The following is a 19,239-nucleotide window of genomic DNA, read 5'->3' on the forward strand; positions in this document are numbered from 1 at the left end:
AGGCTCATTTGTCAGTGCGGGTTGTTTCGGCATTTTTTTGGGTGTGGCACCGGCCGGAGACGTTAAAGTGCAGAGTTCCAAGCACTCTTCATTTTCTCGCGGGTGACTTTTTAAACGAAAGAACGAATTAGTAGTGCTGCTTCCAATGTTCCCTCTAATTGTTCATGTGTCTGAGCAAACACAAAAACTCCCTGAGCATTCAGTGAACATCACACGTGGCAATACCAGCAGCACACCTGTCTCAAACCAATCTTTTATTATAACACTCAAATGACAGGAGTCATTTTCATGAGATTATTTTGTAATATTAGTGATTTGGCCCACTTGTAATGAAAATAAAAGAAATGTTGTTTTTCATAAGCTATGGATTAGTATTGTACAATATGTCTGGGTGGGGGTCCTGCTTTGGAAATCCCTTTCAGAGATCACATTTAGTTCCCCTTAAACATCCTCATGTTGCACAATGAAATGTAAGCATAGGATGAAGTGTAACTTTCTCTAGTAACAGCATTCCATGATTAATATCAATAAATTAACATTAATAAATGACAGTAGAATAAGCATGCGTATGACTGAGGAGTCATAGTGTAACTTTGTGTGGTGTTTGAGTTGTCCGACTTTTTGTGTGGCCATAAACGCACCAGTGGCTTAGTGCTATGCGTGTTGGTGACAGATGACAAGTTGGTTTGTACGGCAGAAAATGACTAGTTTTTCCAGATAGAAGTTTATTACTCATGTTTTTGGTGTGGTTATGGCCGAATATAAACAGTTTTGCTCAATAAAGTGATCGATATAATTCCTGTCCTCGAAGTATCTCGATAGATGTTACAATAATTGAACGGTGTTGACGAACACCGTTAGGGCCGCTTGTTGTCACTGTCACTCAGAGTTGCATTGCAAAATTATACAGAATAAATGTGTTTATTTTTGTTTAGAATTCAGATGAGTTTGATTTGGAGCGCGGCATATATTTGCTGTGCGCAGAGGACGCTTGAGCAGTGCGCAATTGCGCAGGCGCGCACCTTAGAGGGAACGTCTGCTGCATACTTTGCATTTTACTGTTGTCTGCTGAATATCTTCCCGCTTGAAGCCAAACTACCGCCAGATGATGGACCCCGTGCTGTTTATTTTTGGGCATTAATTGTTCTTCCTCCATTTGTGATCAGTTTCGCACCTTCTCTTGTATTGTCACTCGCACCGCTCCGCTTGTACCACCTGCCCCAGCTAACGTTAGCCATGCTGCTACCTCTCTGCTGGGCGAGGGCGAATGACGCTGCACGCGTGACAGTATGTGACGAATGGAAGAAGGTGGGCTTGTTTTACGCCCCTGTGAGAAGGAGAGGCAAGAAAGAGTGAGAAACGCCTGTAGTGTAATGCCCGCAGCTAAAAGCAACTCCGTGACAACGTATACTCCAATATCACGATATAATCATTTTCTATATCGCACAGAGGCAAACCCGCGATATATCGAGTATATCGATATATCGCCCAGCCCTAGTAGATATTTGCTTTAAAAAGGGTATTTCGACAAGTAAACGGTATAGTACAGGGGTCGGCAACCAAAAATGTTGAAGGAGCCATAATTGACCAAAAATACAAAAACAAATCTGTCTGGAGCCGCAAAAAATTAAAAGCCATATTGCATACATATAGTGTGTCATGAGATATAAACTGAATTAAGAGGACTTAAAGGAAACTAAATTACCTCAAGTATAGCTACAAATGAGGCATAATGATGCAATATTTATAGAGTCGGCCGATATATCGGCCGATAAATGCTTTAAAATGTAATATCGAAAATTATCAGTATCGTTTTTTTTAATTATCGGTATAGTTTTTTTTTGTTTTTTTTAATTAAATCAACATAAAAAACACAAGATACACTTACAATTAGTGCACCAACCCAAAAAAACACCCTCCGCCATTTACACTTATTCACACAAAAGGGTTGTTTCTTTCTGTTATTAATATTCTGGTTCCTACATTATATATCAATATATATCAATACAGTCTGCAAGAAATATGTCATGTCTGTGTAATCATGTTTTGTCTTAGTCATGTTTTGTTTAGTTATTTGACTCTTTAGTTTCTGGCTTTTCACTCCCTTGTCTTGTTTCCATGGTAACCCATTAGTTTTCACCTGTCACGTCACGCACCTGTTTCACGTTTTGAGTCACGCACCTGTTTTTGTTAATCAAGTCTGTAGTATTTAAGTTCAGTGTTTTCAGTTTGTCTTTCTGGTGACATCCCCACATTTATGCTCTGCGAATTTCTGACTTTTTTTTCATGTCCATCGCTCACGCTGCTCCTTTTTATCCATGCCAAAGTAAGTTTTTGTTCCATGTGTATAGTCTTTTTGGGTTTCATAGTTTGTTCTCCGCCATTGTGCGCGCTTTTCGTTTGTACTTTTTTTGCTATAGTCTTTTGGTTTCATAGTTTGTTCTCCGCCACTGTGCGCGCTTTTCGTTAAATCATGTACTCACATTCCCATCTCGCCCGAGCCAACTTTCCGTTGCATCCCGGAAAAGCAAACACCCAGGACCAAGTCATGACAGGATACAGTCCATAAGCACACATGATTGTGCGTGCTGCTGGTCCACTAATAGTACTAACCTTTAACACTTAATTTGACTCATTTTCATTAATTACTAGTTTCTATGTAACTGTTTTTATATTGTTTTACTTTCTTTTTTATTCAAGAAAATGTTCTTCATTTATTTATATGTTTTACTTTCTTTTTTATTCAAGAAAATGTTCTTCGTTTATTTATCTTTTTTTTTTTTTTTTTTTTAAAGGACCTTATCTTCACCATACCTGGTTGTCCAAATTAGACATAATAATGTGTTAATTCCACGACTGTATATATCGGTATCGGTTGATATCGGTATCGGTAATTAAGAGTTGGACAATATCGGAATATCGGATATCGGCAAAAAGCCATTATCGGACATCCCGAAATATGTACATATCGCTAGCTTAAATAGCATGTTAGCATCGATTAGCTTGCAGTCATGCAGTGACCAAATATGTCTGATTAGCACTCCACACAAGTCAATAACATCAACAAAACTCACCTTTGTGCATTCATGCACAACCTTAAAAGTTTGGTGGACAAAATGAGACAGAAAAAAAAGTGGCATAAAACACGTCCTAGAAAGTCGGAGAAAGTTATGCATGTAAACAAACTACGGTGAGTTCAAAGACCGCCAAAATTAGTAGGACAAAACGGCGCTCGCCAAATACTCGAATCAGTGAAGCATGTTTAATACAAACAGTGTGCTTTATAACAATTAGGGAGGTTTGTGTCATGTTTGTCCTCCTACAGAAACCATATTAAAACAAAAAATATATTTTTTCCCCCTCATCTTTTTCCATTTTTGAAAAAGCTCCAGAGAGCCACTAGGGCGGCGCTAAAGAGCCGCATGCGGCTCTAGAGCCGCGGGTTGCCGACCCCTGGTATAGTAGGTAGTTCATTCTGATATATGTAATGCCCATAAGAGTATTCTAGTAAAATATGCAGAGATGAGATGTGTCAATGTCAAAATATTACCGGTACTTGAAATTAATTTTTGGCTGCAGCAAAGTGGTCGTTTTGGTATATTTTAGCTTTGTAAAGGGTATTTCAACAAGTAAACAGTACAGTAGGTACTTGATTTTGATATATGGAATGTCCATAAGGGTATTTTACTCAAATATGCAGAGATAAGATGTGTCAGTATTAAAATATTACTTGAAATACATTTTTGGCAGCAACAAAGTGGCCATTTGGGTAGATATTTGCTCCAAAAAGGGTATTTCAACAAGTAAACGGTATAGTAGGTACTTGATTCTGATATATGTAATGCCCATAAGGGGATTCTACTAAAATATGCAGAGATAAGCTGTGTCAATGTCAAAATATTACTTGAAATTAATTTTTGGCAGCAGCAAACTGGTTGTTTTGGTATATTTTATCTCTAAAAAGAGTATTTCAACAAAAAACAGTACAGTAGGGACTTGATTTTGATATATGTAATGTCCATAAGGGTATTCTAGTCAAATATGCAGAGATAAGATGTGTCAGTATTAAAATATTACTTGAAATCAAATTTTGGCCGCAGCAAAGTGGTCATTTTGGTATATTTTATCTCTAAAAAGAGTATTTCAACAAGTAAACAGTACAGTAGGGACTTGATTTTGATATATGTAATGTCCATAAGGGTCTTCTAGTCAAATATGCAGAGATAAGATGTGTCAGTATTAAAATGTTACTTGAAATCAAATTTTGGCCGCAGCAAAGTGGTCATTTTGGTATATTTTAGCTCTAAAAAGGGTATTTCAACAAGTAAACAGTACAGTGGGTACTTGATTTTGATATATGTGATGCTCATAAGGGTATTCTAGTAAAATATGTGTGTGTGTAAATATGCGATGTGTAAAAATCAAAATATTACGGTGAATCACTTTTTGTCAGGCAATATTACATTTAATGACAATTTTACATAAATGAATACATCCAAACACTTTATACATATTTATTATGTGCAGGAAGAAATGACAGTTACAATTGTGTGTATCTTCCAAACAAGAAAGAGGTTTACAACACTCCTTTAAATCTCATCAATACCACAGAAAAAGCAAACTGTCATTTTCCGGACACGATAACATCTTAAATAAACTATGATAAGTTTTTTCTGTTAACATAAACACTAAAATAGTTAACATAAAGACTAACATAGTTTACAATATAAAAACGAATAGTTACTAACATAACGAGTTCATAGAGAAAAAATATATGATTACATAAAAACTAACAAAATGGGCGGGGCTGTTATGATTATTAAACACCTTTATAACAAAACCTAACAAGGTGGGCGAGTCTGTTTATGATTAATAACACCTTAATTGAATAACATAAAAATAACATAAAAACTAACAAGGTGGGCGGGGCTGTTTGTTTATTAACACCTTAGTAACAAAAACTAACAAGGTGGGCAGGTCTGTTTATGATTAATAACACCTTAATAACATAAAAACTAACAAGTGGGCAGGGCTGTTTATGATTAATAACACCTTAATAACATAAAAACTAACAAGTGGGCAGGGCTGTTTATGATTAATAACACCTTAATAACATAAAAACTAACAAAGTGGGGGGGCTGTTTATGTTTATTAACACCTTAGTAACAAAAACTAACAAGGTGGGCGGGGCTGTTTGTGATTAATAACAAAAACTAACAAAGTGGGCGGGGCTGTTATGATTATTAAACACCTTAATAACATAAACTAACAAGGTGGGCGGGGCTGTTAATGATTAATAACACCATAATTGAATAACATAAAAATAACATAAAAACTAACAAGTTGAGCGGGTCTGTTGTGATTATTAAACACCTTATTAACAAAAACTAACAAGGTGGGCGAGGCTGTTTATGATTAATAACACCTTAATTGAATAACATAAAAACTAAAAAGGTGGGCAGGGCTGTTTATGTTTATTAACGCCTTAGTAACAAAAACTAACAAGGTGGGCGGGGCTGTTTTTGATTAATAACACCTTAATAACAAAAACTAACAAGGTGGGCGGGGCTGTTTATGATTAATAACACCTTAATAACATAAAAACTAACAATGTGGGTGGGGCTGTTTATGATTAATAACACCTTAATAACATAAAAACTAACAAGGTGGGCGAGTCTGTTTATGATTAATAACACCTTAATTGAATAACATAAAAATAACATAAAAACTAACAAGGTGGGCAGGGCTGTTTGATTAATAACACCTTAGTAACAAAAACTAACAAGGTGGGCAGGTCTGTTTATGATTAATAACACCTTAATAACATAAAAACTAACAAAGTGGACAGGGCTGTTTATGTTTATTAACACCTTAGTAACAAAAACTAACAAGGTGGGCGGGGCTGTTTGTGATTAATAACAAAAATTAACAAAGTGGGCGGGGCTGTTATGATTATTAAACACCTTAATAACAAAAACTAACAAGGTGGGCGGGGCTGTTTATGATTAATAACACCATAATTGAATAACATAAAAATAACATAAAAACTAACAAGTTGAGCGGGTCTGTTGTGATTATTAAACACCTTATTAACAAAAACTAACAAGGTGGGCGAGGCTGTTTATGATTAATAACACCTTAATTGAATAACATAAAAACTAACAAGGTGGGCAGGGCTGTTTATGTTTATTAACGCCTTAGTAACAAAAACTAACAAGGTGGGCGGGGCTGTTTTTGATTAATAACACCTTAATAACAAAAACTAACAAGGTGGGCGGGGCTGTTTATGATTAATAACACCTTAATAACATAAAAACTAACAATGTGGGTGGGGCTGTTTATGATTAATAACACCTTAATAACATAAAAACTAACAAGGTGGGCGAGTCTGTTTATGATTAATAACACCTTAATTGAATAACATAAAAATAACATAAAAACTAACAAGGTGGGCAGGGCTGTTTGATTAATAACACCTTAGTAACAAAAACTAACAAGGTGGGCAGGTCTGTTTATGATTAATAACACCTTAATAACATAAAAACTAACAAAGTGGACAGGGCTGTTTATGTTTATTAACACCTTAGTAACAAAAACTAACAAGGTGGGCGGGGCTGTTTGTGATTAATAACAAAAATTAACAAAGTGGGCGGGGCTGTTATGATTATTAAACACCTTAATAACAAAAACTAACAAGGTGGGCGGGGCTGTTTATGATTAATAACACCATAATTGAATAACATAAAAATTAACAAGTTGAGCGGGGCTGTTGTGATTATTAAACACCTTAATAACAAAAACTAACAAGGTGGGCGAGGCTGTTTATGATTAATAACACCTTAATTGAATAACATAAAAAATAACAAGGTGGGCAGGGCTGTTTGTTTATTAACACCTTAGTAACAAAAACTAACAAGGTGGGCGGGGCTGTTTTTGATTAATAACACCTTAATAACAAAAACTAACAAGGTGGGCGGGGCTGTTTATGATTAATAACACCTTAATAACATAAAAACTAACAAGGTGGGTGGGGCTGTTTATGATTAATAACACCTTAATAACATAAAAACTTACAAGGTGGGCGGGGCTGTTTGTTTATTAACACCTTAGTAACAAAAACTAACAAGGTGGGTGGGGCTGTTTTTGATTAATAACACCTTAATAACAAAAACTAACAAGGTGGGCGGGGCTGTTTATGATTAATAACATTTTAATAACATAAAAACTAACAAAGTAGTGTTTATGTTTATTAACACCTTAGTAACAAAAACTGACAAGGTGGGTGGGCTGTTTATGATTAATAACACCTTAACATAAAAACTAGCAAGGTGGGTGGGGCTGTTTATGATTAATAACACCTTAATAACATAAAAACTAACAAGGTGGGCGGGGCTGTTTATGTTTATTAACACCTTAGTAACAAAAACTAACAAGGTGGGCAGGTCTGTTTATGATTAATAACACCTTAATAACATAAAAACTAACAAGTGGGCGGGGCTGTTTATGATTAATAACATAAAAATAACAAAAACTAACAAGTTGACCGGGGCTGTTGTGATTATTAAACACCTTAATAACAAAAACTAACAAGGTGGGCGAGGCTGTTTATGATTAATAACACCTTAATTGAATAACATAAAAACTAACAAGGTGGGCAGGGCTGTTTATGTTTATTAACACCTTAGTAACAAAAACTAACAAGGTGGGCGGGGCTGTTTATGATTAATAACACCTTAATAACATAAAAACTAACAAGGTGGGTGGGGCTGTTTATGATTAATAACACCTTAATAACATAAAAACTAACAAGGTGGGCGGGGCTGTTTATGTTTATTAACACCTTAGTAACAAAAACTAACAAAGTGGGCGGGGCTGTTTTTGATTAATAACACCTTAATAACAAAAACTAACAAGGTGGGCGGGGCTGTTTATGATTAATAACACTTTAATAACATAAAAACTAAGAAAGTAGTGTTTATGTTTATTAACACCTTAGTAACAAAAACTAACAAGGTGGGCGGGCTGTTTATGATTAATAACACCTTAATAACATAAAAACTAACAAGGTGGGTGGGGCTGTTTATGATTAATAACACCTTAATAACATAAAAACTAACAAGGTGAGCGGGGCTGTTTATGTTTATTAACACCTTAGTAACAAAAACTAACAAGGTGGGCGGGGCTGTTTTTGATTAATAACACCTTAATAACAAAAACTAACAAGGTGGGCGGGGCTGTTTATGATTAATAACACTTTAATAACATAAAAACTAACAAAGCAGTGTTTATGTTTATTAACACCTAATAACAAAAACTAACAAGGTGGGCGAGGCTGTTTATGATTAATAACACCTTAATTGAATAACATAAAAACTAACAAGGTGGGCAGGGCTGTTTATGTTTATTAACACCTTAGTAACAAAAACTAACAAGGTGGGCGGGGCTGTTTATGATTAATAACACCTTAACATAAAAACTAACAAGGTGAGTGGGGCTGTTTATGATTAATAACACCTTAATAACATAAAAACTAACAAGGTGGGCGGGGCTGTTTATGTTTATTAACACCTTAGTAACAAAAACTAACAAGGTGGGCGGGGCTGTTTTTGATTAATAACACCTTAATAACAAAAACTAACAAGGTGGGCGGGGCTGTTTATGATTAATAACACTTTAATAACATAAAAACTAACAAAGTAGTGTTTATGTTTATTAACACCTTAGTAACAAAAACTAACAAGGTGGGCGGGGCTGTTTATGATTAATAACACCTTAATTGAATAACATAAAAACTAACAAGGTGGGCGGGGCTGTTTATGTTTATTAACACTTTAATAACAAAAACTAACAAGGTGAGCGGGGCTGTTTATGATCAATAACACCTTAATAACATAAAAACTAACAAAGTAGTGTTTATGTTTATTAACACATTAGTAACAAAAACTAACAAGGTGGGCAAGGCTGTTTATGATTAATAACACCTTAATTGAATAACATAAAAACTAACAAGGTGGGCGGGGCTGTTTGTTTATTAACACCTTAGTAACAAAAACTAACAAGGTGGGCAGGGCTGTTAATGATTAATAACACCTTAATAACATAAAAACTAACAAAGTGGGCGGGGCTGTTATGATTATTAAACACCTTAACAAAAACTAACAAGGTGGGCGAGGCTGTTTAAGATTAATAACTAGAGATGCCGATAAAAGTTTTAAAATGTAGTATCGGAAAATATCAGTATCGTTTTTTTTAATTATCGGTATGGTTTTTTTTGTTTTGTTTTTTCCTTCTATTACCGTATTTTCCGCACTATAAGGCGCACCTAAAAACCACAATTTTTCTCAAAAGCTGACAGTGCGCCTAATAACCCGGTGCGCTTTATTACGATTCATTTTCATAAAGTTTCGGTCTCGCAACTTCGGTAAACAGCCGCCATCTTTTTTCCCGGTAGAACAGGAAGCGCTTCTTCTTCTACGCAAGCAACCGCCAAGGAAAGCACCCGCCCCCATAGAACAGGAAGCGCTTCACCCGCCCCCATAGAACAGGAAGCGCTTCACCCGCCCCCGGAAGAAGAAGAAAAAACGCGCGGATATCACCGTACGTTTCATTTCCTGTTTACATCTGTAAAGACCACAAAATGGCTCCTACTAAACGATCCGGGTCATAAAAAGACGCAATCTCTCCATCCGCACACGGATTACTACCGTATTTCACAGCAACTGAACCGCACTGTGGAACGGGAGCACGTACGGTGAATATTCGCTCCACAGGGAATGAGAAGTCATCCTTCACTGTGGTTCTAGCTTGCCATGCTAACTTCCACTCATGGTGATATTCAAAAGGAAGACCTTGCCAAAAGAGACCTTTCCAGCCGGCGTCATCATAAAAGCTAACTCGAAGGGATGGATGGATGAAGAAAAGATGAGCGAGTGGTTAAGGGAAGTTTACGCGAAGCGGCCGGGTGGCTTTTTTCACGCTGCTCCGTCCATGTTGATATATGACTCTATGCGCGCCCACATCACAGATGGTGTCAAAAAACAAGTGAAGCACACAAATACAACACTCGCCGTCATTCCGGGTGGATTAACCAAAGAACTCCAACCGCTGGATATTGGTGTCAACAGGGCATTCAAATCACGACTGCGAACTGCGTGGGAAAAATGGATGACCGAAGGCGAACACACCTTCACTAAGACGGGCAGACAACGCCGGACAACATACGCCAACATCTGCCAGTGGATTGTAAATGCCTGGGCAGATATTTCTGTCACAACTGTGGTCCGAGCTTTCCGGAAGGCAGGATTCACAGAACTGCTGCACAACAACAGCGACACTGAATCCGATGATTTCGAAGAGACGGAGCCCGCCATTTTGGAAGCCACGCTAGCGCAACTTTTCAATTCGGACACCGAAGACGAAGAATTCGAAGGATTTACCGGTACGAATGAAGAATAACTTCAGAAAGTGAGCGCTATGTTTATTTTGTGTGTTGTGTGTTGTGACATTAACGTTCGAGCAACATTACCGGTATGTTGCTATTGCTCTACACCATTTTGAATTTTACTATGTTTGTGATTGCACATTTGTACATTTTGGGACAGAGTTGTTAGAACGCTGGTTTTCAATATATTATTAAAGTTTGACTGAACTATCTGACTGTTTTTTTGACATTCACTTTAGCGCAGCGTTTTTTTGACATTCACTTTAGCGCAGCGTAGGCGCGGCTTTTAGTCCGGGGCGGCTTATTGGTGGACAAAATTATGAAATATGTAATTCATAGAAGGTGCGGCTAATAATCCGGTGCGCCTTATAGTGCGGAAAATACGGTAAATCAACATAAAAAACACAAGATTCACTTACAATTAGTGCACCAACCCAAAAAACCTCCCTTCCCCATTCACACAAAAGGGTTGCTTCTTTCTGTTATTAATATTCTGGTTCCTACATTATATATCAATATATATCAATACAGTCTGCAAGGGATACAGTCCGTAAGCACACATGATTGTGCGTGCTGCTGGTCCACTAATAGTACTAACCTTTAACACTTAATTTGACTCATTTTCATTAATTATTAGTTTCTATGTAACTGTTTTTATATTGTTTTACCTTCTTTTTTATTTAAAAAAAAAGTTTTTAATTTTTTTATCTTATTTTATTAATTTTTTAAAAAGGGACCTTATCTTCACCATACCTGGTTGTCCAAATTAGGCATAATAATGTGTTAATTCCACGACTGTATATATCCGTATCGGTTGATATCGGTATCGGTAATTAAGAGTTGGACAATATCGGAATATCGGATATCGGCAAAAAGCCATTATCTGACATCCCTATTAATAACACCTTAATTGAATAACATAAATACTAACATGGTGGGCGGGGCTGTTTATGATTAATAACACCTTAATAACATAAAAACTAACAAGGTGGGCAGGGCTGTTTATGTTGATTAACACCTTAGTAACAAAAACTAATAAGTTGGGTGGGGCTGTTTATGATTAATTACACCTTAATAACATTAAAACTAACAAAGTGGGCTGGGCTGTTATGATTATTAAACACCTTAAAAAAACTAACAAGGTGGGCGAGGCTATTTATGATTAATAACACCTTAATAACATAAAAACTAACAAGGTGGGCGGGGCTGTTTATGATTATTAACACCTTAGTAACAAAACCTAACAAGGTGGGCGGGGCTGTTTATGATTAATAACACCTTAATAACATAAAAACTAACAAGGTGTGCGGGGCTGTTTATGATTAAAAACACCTTAATAACATAAAAACTAACAAGGTGGGCGGGGCTGTTTATGATCAATACCTTAATAACATAAAAAATAACAAAGTGGGCGGGGCTGTTTATGATTAATAACATCTTAATAACATAAAAACTAACAAAGTGGGCGGTGCTGTTATGATTATTAAACACCTTAATAACAAAAACTAACAAGGTGGGAGAGGCTGTTTATGATTAATAACACCTTAATTGAATAACATAAAAACTAACAAGGTGGGCGGGGCTGTTTATGATTAATAACACCTTAATAACATAAAAACTAACAAGGTGGGCGGGGCTGGTTATGATTAATAACACCTTAATAACAAAAACTAACAAGGTAGGGGGGCTGTTTATGTTTATTAACACCTTAGTAACAAAACCTAACAAGGTGGGCGGGGCTGTTTATGATTAATAACACCTTAATAACATAAAAACTAACAAAGTGGGCGGGGCTGTTTATGATTAATAACACCTTAATAACAAAAACTAACAAGGTGGGCGGGGTTGTTTATGATTAATTACACCTTAATAACATAAACTAACAAAGTGGGCGGGGCTGTTTATGATTAATAACATCTTAATAACATAAAAACTAACAAAGTGGGCGGTACTGTTATGATTATTAAACACCTTAATAACAAAAACAAACAAGGTGGGAGAGGCTGTTTATGATTAATAACACCTTATTTGAATAACAAAAACTAACAAGGTGGGCGGGGATGTTTATGATTGATAACACCTTAACATAAAAACTAACAAGGTGGGCGGGGCTGTTTATGATTAATAATACCTTAATAACATAAAAACTAACAAAGTAGGCGGGGCTGTTTATGATTAATAACACCTTAATAACATAAAAACTAACAAAGTGGGCGGTGCTGTTATGATCATTAAACACCTTAATAACAATAACTAACAAGGTGGGCGAGGCTTCTTATGATTAATAACACCTTAATTGAATAACAAAAACTAACAAGGTGGGTGGGGCTGTTTATGATTAATAACACCTTAATAACATAAAAACTAACAAGGTGGGTGGGGCTGTTTATGATTAATAACACCTTAATAACATAAAAACTAACAAAGTGGGCGGTACTGTTATGATTATTAAACACCTTAATAACAAAAACAAACAAGGTGGGAGAGGCTGTTTATGATTAATAACACCTTATTTGAATAACAAAAACTAACAAGGTGGGCGGGGATGTTTATGATTGATAACACCTTAACATAAAAACTAACAAGGTGGGCGGGGCTGTTTATGATTAATAATACCTTAATAACATAAAAACTAACAAAGTAGGCGGGGCTGTTTATGATTAATAACACCTTAATAACATAAAAACTAACAAAGTGGGCGGTGCTGTTATGATCATTAAACACCTTAATAACAATAACTAACAAGGTGGGCGAGGCTTCTTATGATTAATAACACCTTAATTGAATAACAAAAACTAACAAGGTGGGTGGGGCTGTTTATGATTAATAACACCTTAATAACATAAAAACTAACAAGGTGGGCGGGGCTGGTTATGATTAATAACACCTTAATAACAAAAACTAACAAGTTGGGGGGCTGTTTATGTTTATTAACACCTTAGTAACAAACTAACATGGTGGGCGGGGCTTTTTATGATTAATAACACCTTCATAACAAAAACTACAAGGTGGGCGGGGCTATTATGATTATTAAACACCTTAATAACATAAAAACAATAACCACCAAGATAAAGTGTTTATCTTCTACCTAGTAATCCACTGTGGACAGACCAAGACAAGCAATGCAGGTTCAGCGAGCGGTGCGCGCTCCCGCGACAGGAAACCACTTTTTGGCAGGCACTCACATTTTGGCACAACACCGGCTCCGGGCGGAAGCCGGAAGTGACGCCGAGGTCACCTCCAGCCAGGTGAGCTTCGTTAGCAACAAGCTAGCCCGCACCTTAAACCCCGCAAACTTCGCGTCAATTTCAACTTTGACGACGCGAACCCCCCGCGGCGTCGACACAAATGTTAGCCTCGGCGAGGTTTTGACGCCGGGCTCGCACAGAAAGGCGAGTAAAAGGCACATGTTAGCGGCTAGCAAGAGTTGTTAGCTTGCGAAGCTAGCACGCCCTCGCTAGCCGAGTGGTTTGCGGTAAAAATGTCACTTTATTCTTGATTGAAGGATATTTAAAAAGTACCTCTCCGAAGACGCGTTCTTGCTTGACAACACAGCTGACATGCGGGAGACTTTCGGACCTCAACATTCTGGAGCGCAACCGGCAACACACGCGTCGACACGGCAACTGACTGCGCATGCGCGTCACGCTGCTTCAGGCTGACCGGGGTTGCCAAATGCGAAATGACAAATAATCGTACCAGAATCTTCAAATGACCGTATTTTGTGGGAAACTATCACACATAATCCATTTGACGTTCCTGTTATTACCACAGACCGCTGATAGAATAGTTTGTAATGCAAATGTGCCTTTTAATTATTCATTTTAAAAAACTAACTACCACGTGTTGATTGAATTGATTAACGTGGACTTATTCGGGTGTTACCATTTAGTTGTCAATTGTACGGAATATGTACTGTACTGTGCAATCTACTAATACAAGTTTCAATCAATCAAGTAAAGTTCAACCCTACATGACGCTGTTTGTGATTTTTTAATCATATTTTGGAATTTGGATTAATCATAATTAATCACAGGCGATTATTACTTGTTTGCATAATTTAAAATTGCTCAATAAAAGAGCCCAAATGCAATTTTATTGTTGTGGACCGTTTTTAAACGTTTTACTTGAAAGCATGTCATTTGTTTGCAAAATTCTTTCAGGGTGTATTTTAAATATAATATTTAGTTTTAAAGTTGTTTCAGGATGTATTTTACACATAGTATTTAATTTAATCTCAAGTTATTTCAGGATGTATTTTTTAAATGTTCAAACCTCAACATTCTTGAGTGCAACCGGCAACACACGGCGACTGACTGCGCGTGCGCGTCACGCTGGCGGAGGCTGACCTGGGTTGCCAGATGCGAAATGGCAAATAATCGTACCAGATTCTTAATATTCCCGTATTTTTTTGTGGGAAATTATTACACATAATCTATTTAATGTTCCTGTTATTACCACCGACCGCTGATAGAATAGTTTGTAATGCACAAGCCACAACAACAATGTCGTTGTGGCTTGTGCAGCCCTCTGAGACACTCGTGATTTAGGGCTATATAAACATTGATTGATTGATTGATTGTGCCTTTTAATGATTAATTTTAATAAACTAACAACCACCTTGTTAGTTTAACCCAACCTGACTGTAAATGTAAATGATCCTGTTTGTGTAAAAAATATTGTTTTTACCATAGCTGTCAAGTGATTTTTTTTATTCATATTTTGGAATTTGGATTAATTATGATTAATCACAGGTGATTACTTGTTTGCATAATTAAAAATTGCTTAATAAAAGAGCCCAAATGCAATTTTATTGTTGTGGACAGTTTTTAAACGTTTTACTTGAAAGCATGTCATTTATTTGCAAAAACATTCTTTCAGAGTGTATTTTAAATATAATAATTAGTTTTAAAATTATTACAGGATGTATTTTATATCCATTGTTGCGTCTGACCAGTCTTCCTCTCAGGGAATACAAATCACTGGTCAATCCCAAATTCTTTCAGATGACATATATGCAGAGTAAGAAGGACCATCAAGACAGAATAGGAATATTATCAATTATCAATAATATATTATCCGTTAATAGCGGCATCTAGAAGCGGTCTGAAAGCCAAACGGAAAGAGACAACTTATTGAATACGAAAACAGCCCCCACCCTGTCCAGAAAGAAATACAGCCTCTTTGTTCTAATACTGATAAGGTAAAAAGGGAGTGTGTCATACTCCCACATTCCAAAGCCTTCAAGGTAAGGCACAGAGTTTACTTGCGGACATAAGATACAAGCATAAAGAGTACACATGGGAAAATATTAGCTACTTTAAACATGACTATGAATAAAGAAAGAACTCTTAAAAATGTATGCATTCTCCACACCATCCATCCATTTTCTACCACTTTTCCCTTTCGGGGTCACAGGGGGCGCTGGAGCCTATCTCATATATAATATTTAATTTTATCTCAATTATTTCAGGATGTATTGTACATTTTCAAACATCAACATTCTTTAGCGCAACTGGCAACACACGCGTCGACACGGCGACTGACTGCGCGTGCGTGTCACGCTTGCGGAGGCTGACAGGGGTTGCCAGATGCGAAATGACAAATAATCGTACCAGATTCTTAATATTCCCGTATTTTGTGGGAAATTATTACACATAATCTATTTGATTTTCCTGTTATTACCACAGACAGTTTATAGAAGACACAACAAACTCCCTTCTTGTCTCTGATGGACACACACCTGTTGTTGTTGTTGACTTTGGACTGACTAGCGACTGCACGACACCAAGGCCCCGGAACAGAGACACACGGCAGGCTTACACACACACATATGCACCACAAAAAATATACACCACGCACACATACCCACCCCCCATCCAACACCCTTGACGCGAATCCCTTAGGGGTGATGGACAGCTGGGCAGCGCCTGAAGAGCTGCAGCCCGCCACCGTAGCCCCCACTCCCTCCCCTCTGTTGCAAGTCTCGAGATGTATGTTGTAATATGTATATGTGCTCTGCTATGGAGGTTTTTTCCCACTCCCGACTGGGCCCCCTTAGGACCCCTGTCTGGATTGTATTTTATACTGAAATGATCCTGTTTGTGTTTGCCAATAAAAGTATTGAAGGTGTCAAACTATCGAACAATGTGCGATTTTGGCTATTTAAAGCTCCAATTACTTCATATCAAATATTCAACTTGGAACATTTTTTAAAGGGGAGAACCACTGATCTACAGATTTGAACGTTTAATAAAAAATAATAATATATGACTTATTTTTTTACCTTTTGACTGAGACTATTTAGGGTTCCTGGGACCAAACTTGAGGGGAGCACTAAAGGGTTAAAAAAAAAAAAAAATCAATATATTGTATTGGTTTTGGAAATGGAAAACATGAAAATAGCCCCCGCATGCTTTCATTTTTCTGTGTGCGGCCCTCAGTGGCAAAAGTTTGCATCACGTTTTAATGGTGTTGAAAGGTGTTTGACTGTTACCATGGCGACAAACGTCATCATCAAACTGGGCTGCAACCAGTTGAGTGCAGGTCAAATGTTTCACACCTGCTCCCCCACCTTCTATTGCACATATTTAAATTAGAGCTTTCGAAAATAACAAGTTAACTCACGTGATTAATCACCAAAAATATTGCATTAATCATGTACAGTTGAAGATTAATCACACAATTTATTCTGATTAAAAAAAAATCTATGTTTTAATCACATTTTGTAATTTGGATTAATCATAATAAATCACAGGTTTACATATATGCTTAATAAAAGAGCCCAAATGCAATGTTATTGTTGGAATGTCACCCAGGACAGTTTTTAAACGTTTTACTTAAAAGCATGTCATGTATTTGCAAAAAAAAAAAATTGGTAACATTTTTATCTAAAGTTCTTTCAGGATGTATTTTAAATATATTTAGTTTTAAAGTTATTTCAGGATGTATTTAAAAAAAAGTATTTAGTTTCATCTCAAGTTGTTTTGGACTGTATTTTAAATATAATTTTAAAGTTTTATATAAGTTCTTTCAGAATGTATTTTATATACAATATTTAGTTTTATTGAAAGTTCTTTCAGGATGTCTTTTTAAATATAATATATACTGTAGTTTTATCAAAAGTTATTTCAGGATGTAATTTATTTAAAAAAATGTGTTTCATCTTAAGTTATTTCAAGATATATTTTAAATATAATATTTTGTTTTATCTCAAGTTCTTTCAGAATGTATTTTAAATCTAATATTTAATTTTATCGAAGGTTATTTCAGGATGTATTTTAAATATAATATTTAGTTTTATCGAAAGTTCTTTCAGAATGTATTGTAAATATAATATTTAGTTTTATCGAAAGTTCTTTCGAATGCATTTTAAATATAATATTTAGTTTTATCAAAAGTTATTTCAGCATGTATTTTCAATATATGGTTTTAACTAAAGTTATTTCAGGATGTATTTTATTTAAAAAAATTAGTTTAATCTTAAGTTATTTCAAGATGTATTTTAAATATATTTTATCGAAAGTTATTTCAGAATGTATTTTAAATCTAATATTTAGTTTTATTGAAAGTTATTTAAGGATGTATTTTAAATATATTTAGTTTTATTGAAAGTTCTTTCAGAATGTATTTTAAATATAATATTTAGTTTTATCCAAAGTTATTTCGAATGTATTTTAAATATAATATTTAGCTTTATCGAAAGTTATTTCAGGATGTATTTTATTTAAAAAAATTAGTTTAATCTTAAGTTATTTCAAGATGTATTTTAAATATAATATTTTATCTCAAGTTCTTTCAGAATGTATTTTAAATCTAATATTTAGTTTTATCGAAAGTTATTTCAGGATGTATTTTAAATATAATATTTAGTTTTATCGAAAGTTCTTTCAGAATGTATTTTAAATATAATATTTAGTTTTATCGAAAGTTATTTCAGGATGTATTTTAAATAAGATATTTAGTTTTATCTAAAGTTATTTCAGGATGTATTTTATTTTGAAAATGTAGTTTCATCTTAAGTTGTTTCAAGATGTATTTTAAATATCATTTTTGTTTTATCGAAAGTTATTTCAGGATGTATTTTAAATAAGATATTTCGTTTTAACTAAAGTTATTTCAGGATGTATTTTAAATATAATATTTAGTTTTATCTCAAGTTCTTTCAGAATGTATTTTAAGTATATTTAGTTTTATCAAAAGTTCTTTCAGGATGTATTTTAAATATAATATTTAATTTTATCGAAAGTTATTTCAGGATGTATTTTAAATATATTAAATTTTATCGAAAGTTATTTCAGGATGTATTTTAAATAAGATATTTAGTTTTGTCTAAAGTTATCTCAGGATGTATTTTATTTTATAACACTTATATAAGTCATTTTGTTAGTAAGCTAATATAGGCACTTACATCATGTGTTTATTTACAAAAATTAGTTTCATCTAAAGTTCTTTCAAGATGTATTTTAAATATAATATTTTGGTTTATCGAAAGTTATTTCAGTATGTATTTTATATCAAAAATGTAGTTTCATCTCGAGTTATTTCAAGATGTATTTTAAATATAATATTTTGTTTTAGCTTAATTTCTTTCAGAATGTATTTTATTTTATAACACTTATATAATACTTTTAAGGTCATTTTGATAGTAGGCTAATATAGGCACTTACATCATTTGTTGTCTTCATTATAACACTTTTATAAGGATTTTAAATTTTTTCGGCTCCAGACAGATTTGTTTTTTTGCTAATTTTTGTATAATATGGCTCTTTCGCCATTTTGGGTTTCAGACCCCTGGG

General features: G+C 35.0%; 1 protein-coding gene across 1 annotated transcript in view; it reads right to left on the reverse strand.

The window, feature by feature from the left end:
- The window catches only part of nipa2 (NIPA magnesium transporter 2), a 48,784-nt gene extending 34,681 nt beyond the window's left edge, over positions 1-14,103 (reverse strand). The window contains exon 1 of the mRNA XM_061977566.2: positions 13,963-14,103. The gene's annotated coding sequence lies outside the window, so the exon portion shown is untranslated. The remainder of the gene's footprint in view (positions 1-13,962) is intronic.
- Positions 14,104-19,239: the final 5,136 nt, after the last annotated feature.

Source organism: Nerophis lumbriciformis, linkage group LG18 (assembly GCF_033978685.3).
Source record: "Nerophis lumbriciformis linkage group LG18, RoL_Nlum_v2.1, whole genome shotgun sequence".
Lineage (NCBI taxonomy): Eukaryota > Metazoa > Chordata > Actinopteri > Syngnathiformes > Syngnathidae > Nerophis > Nerophis lumbriciformis.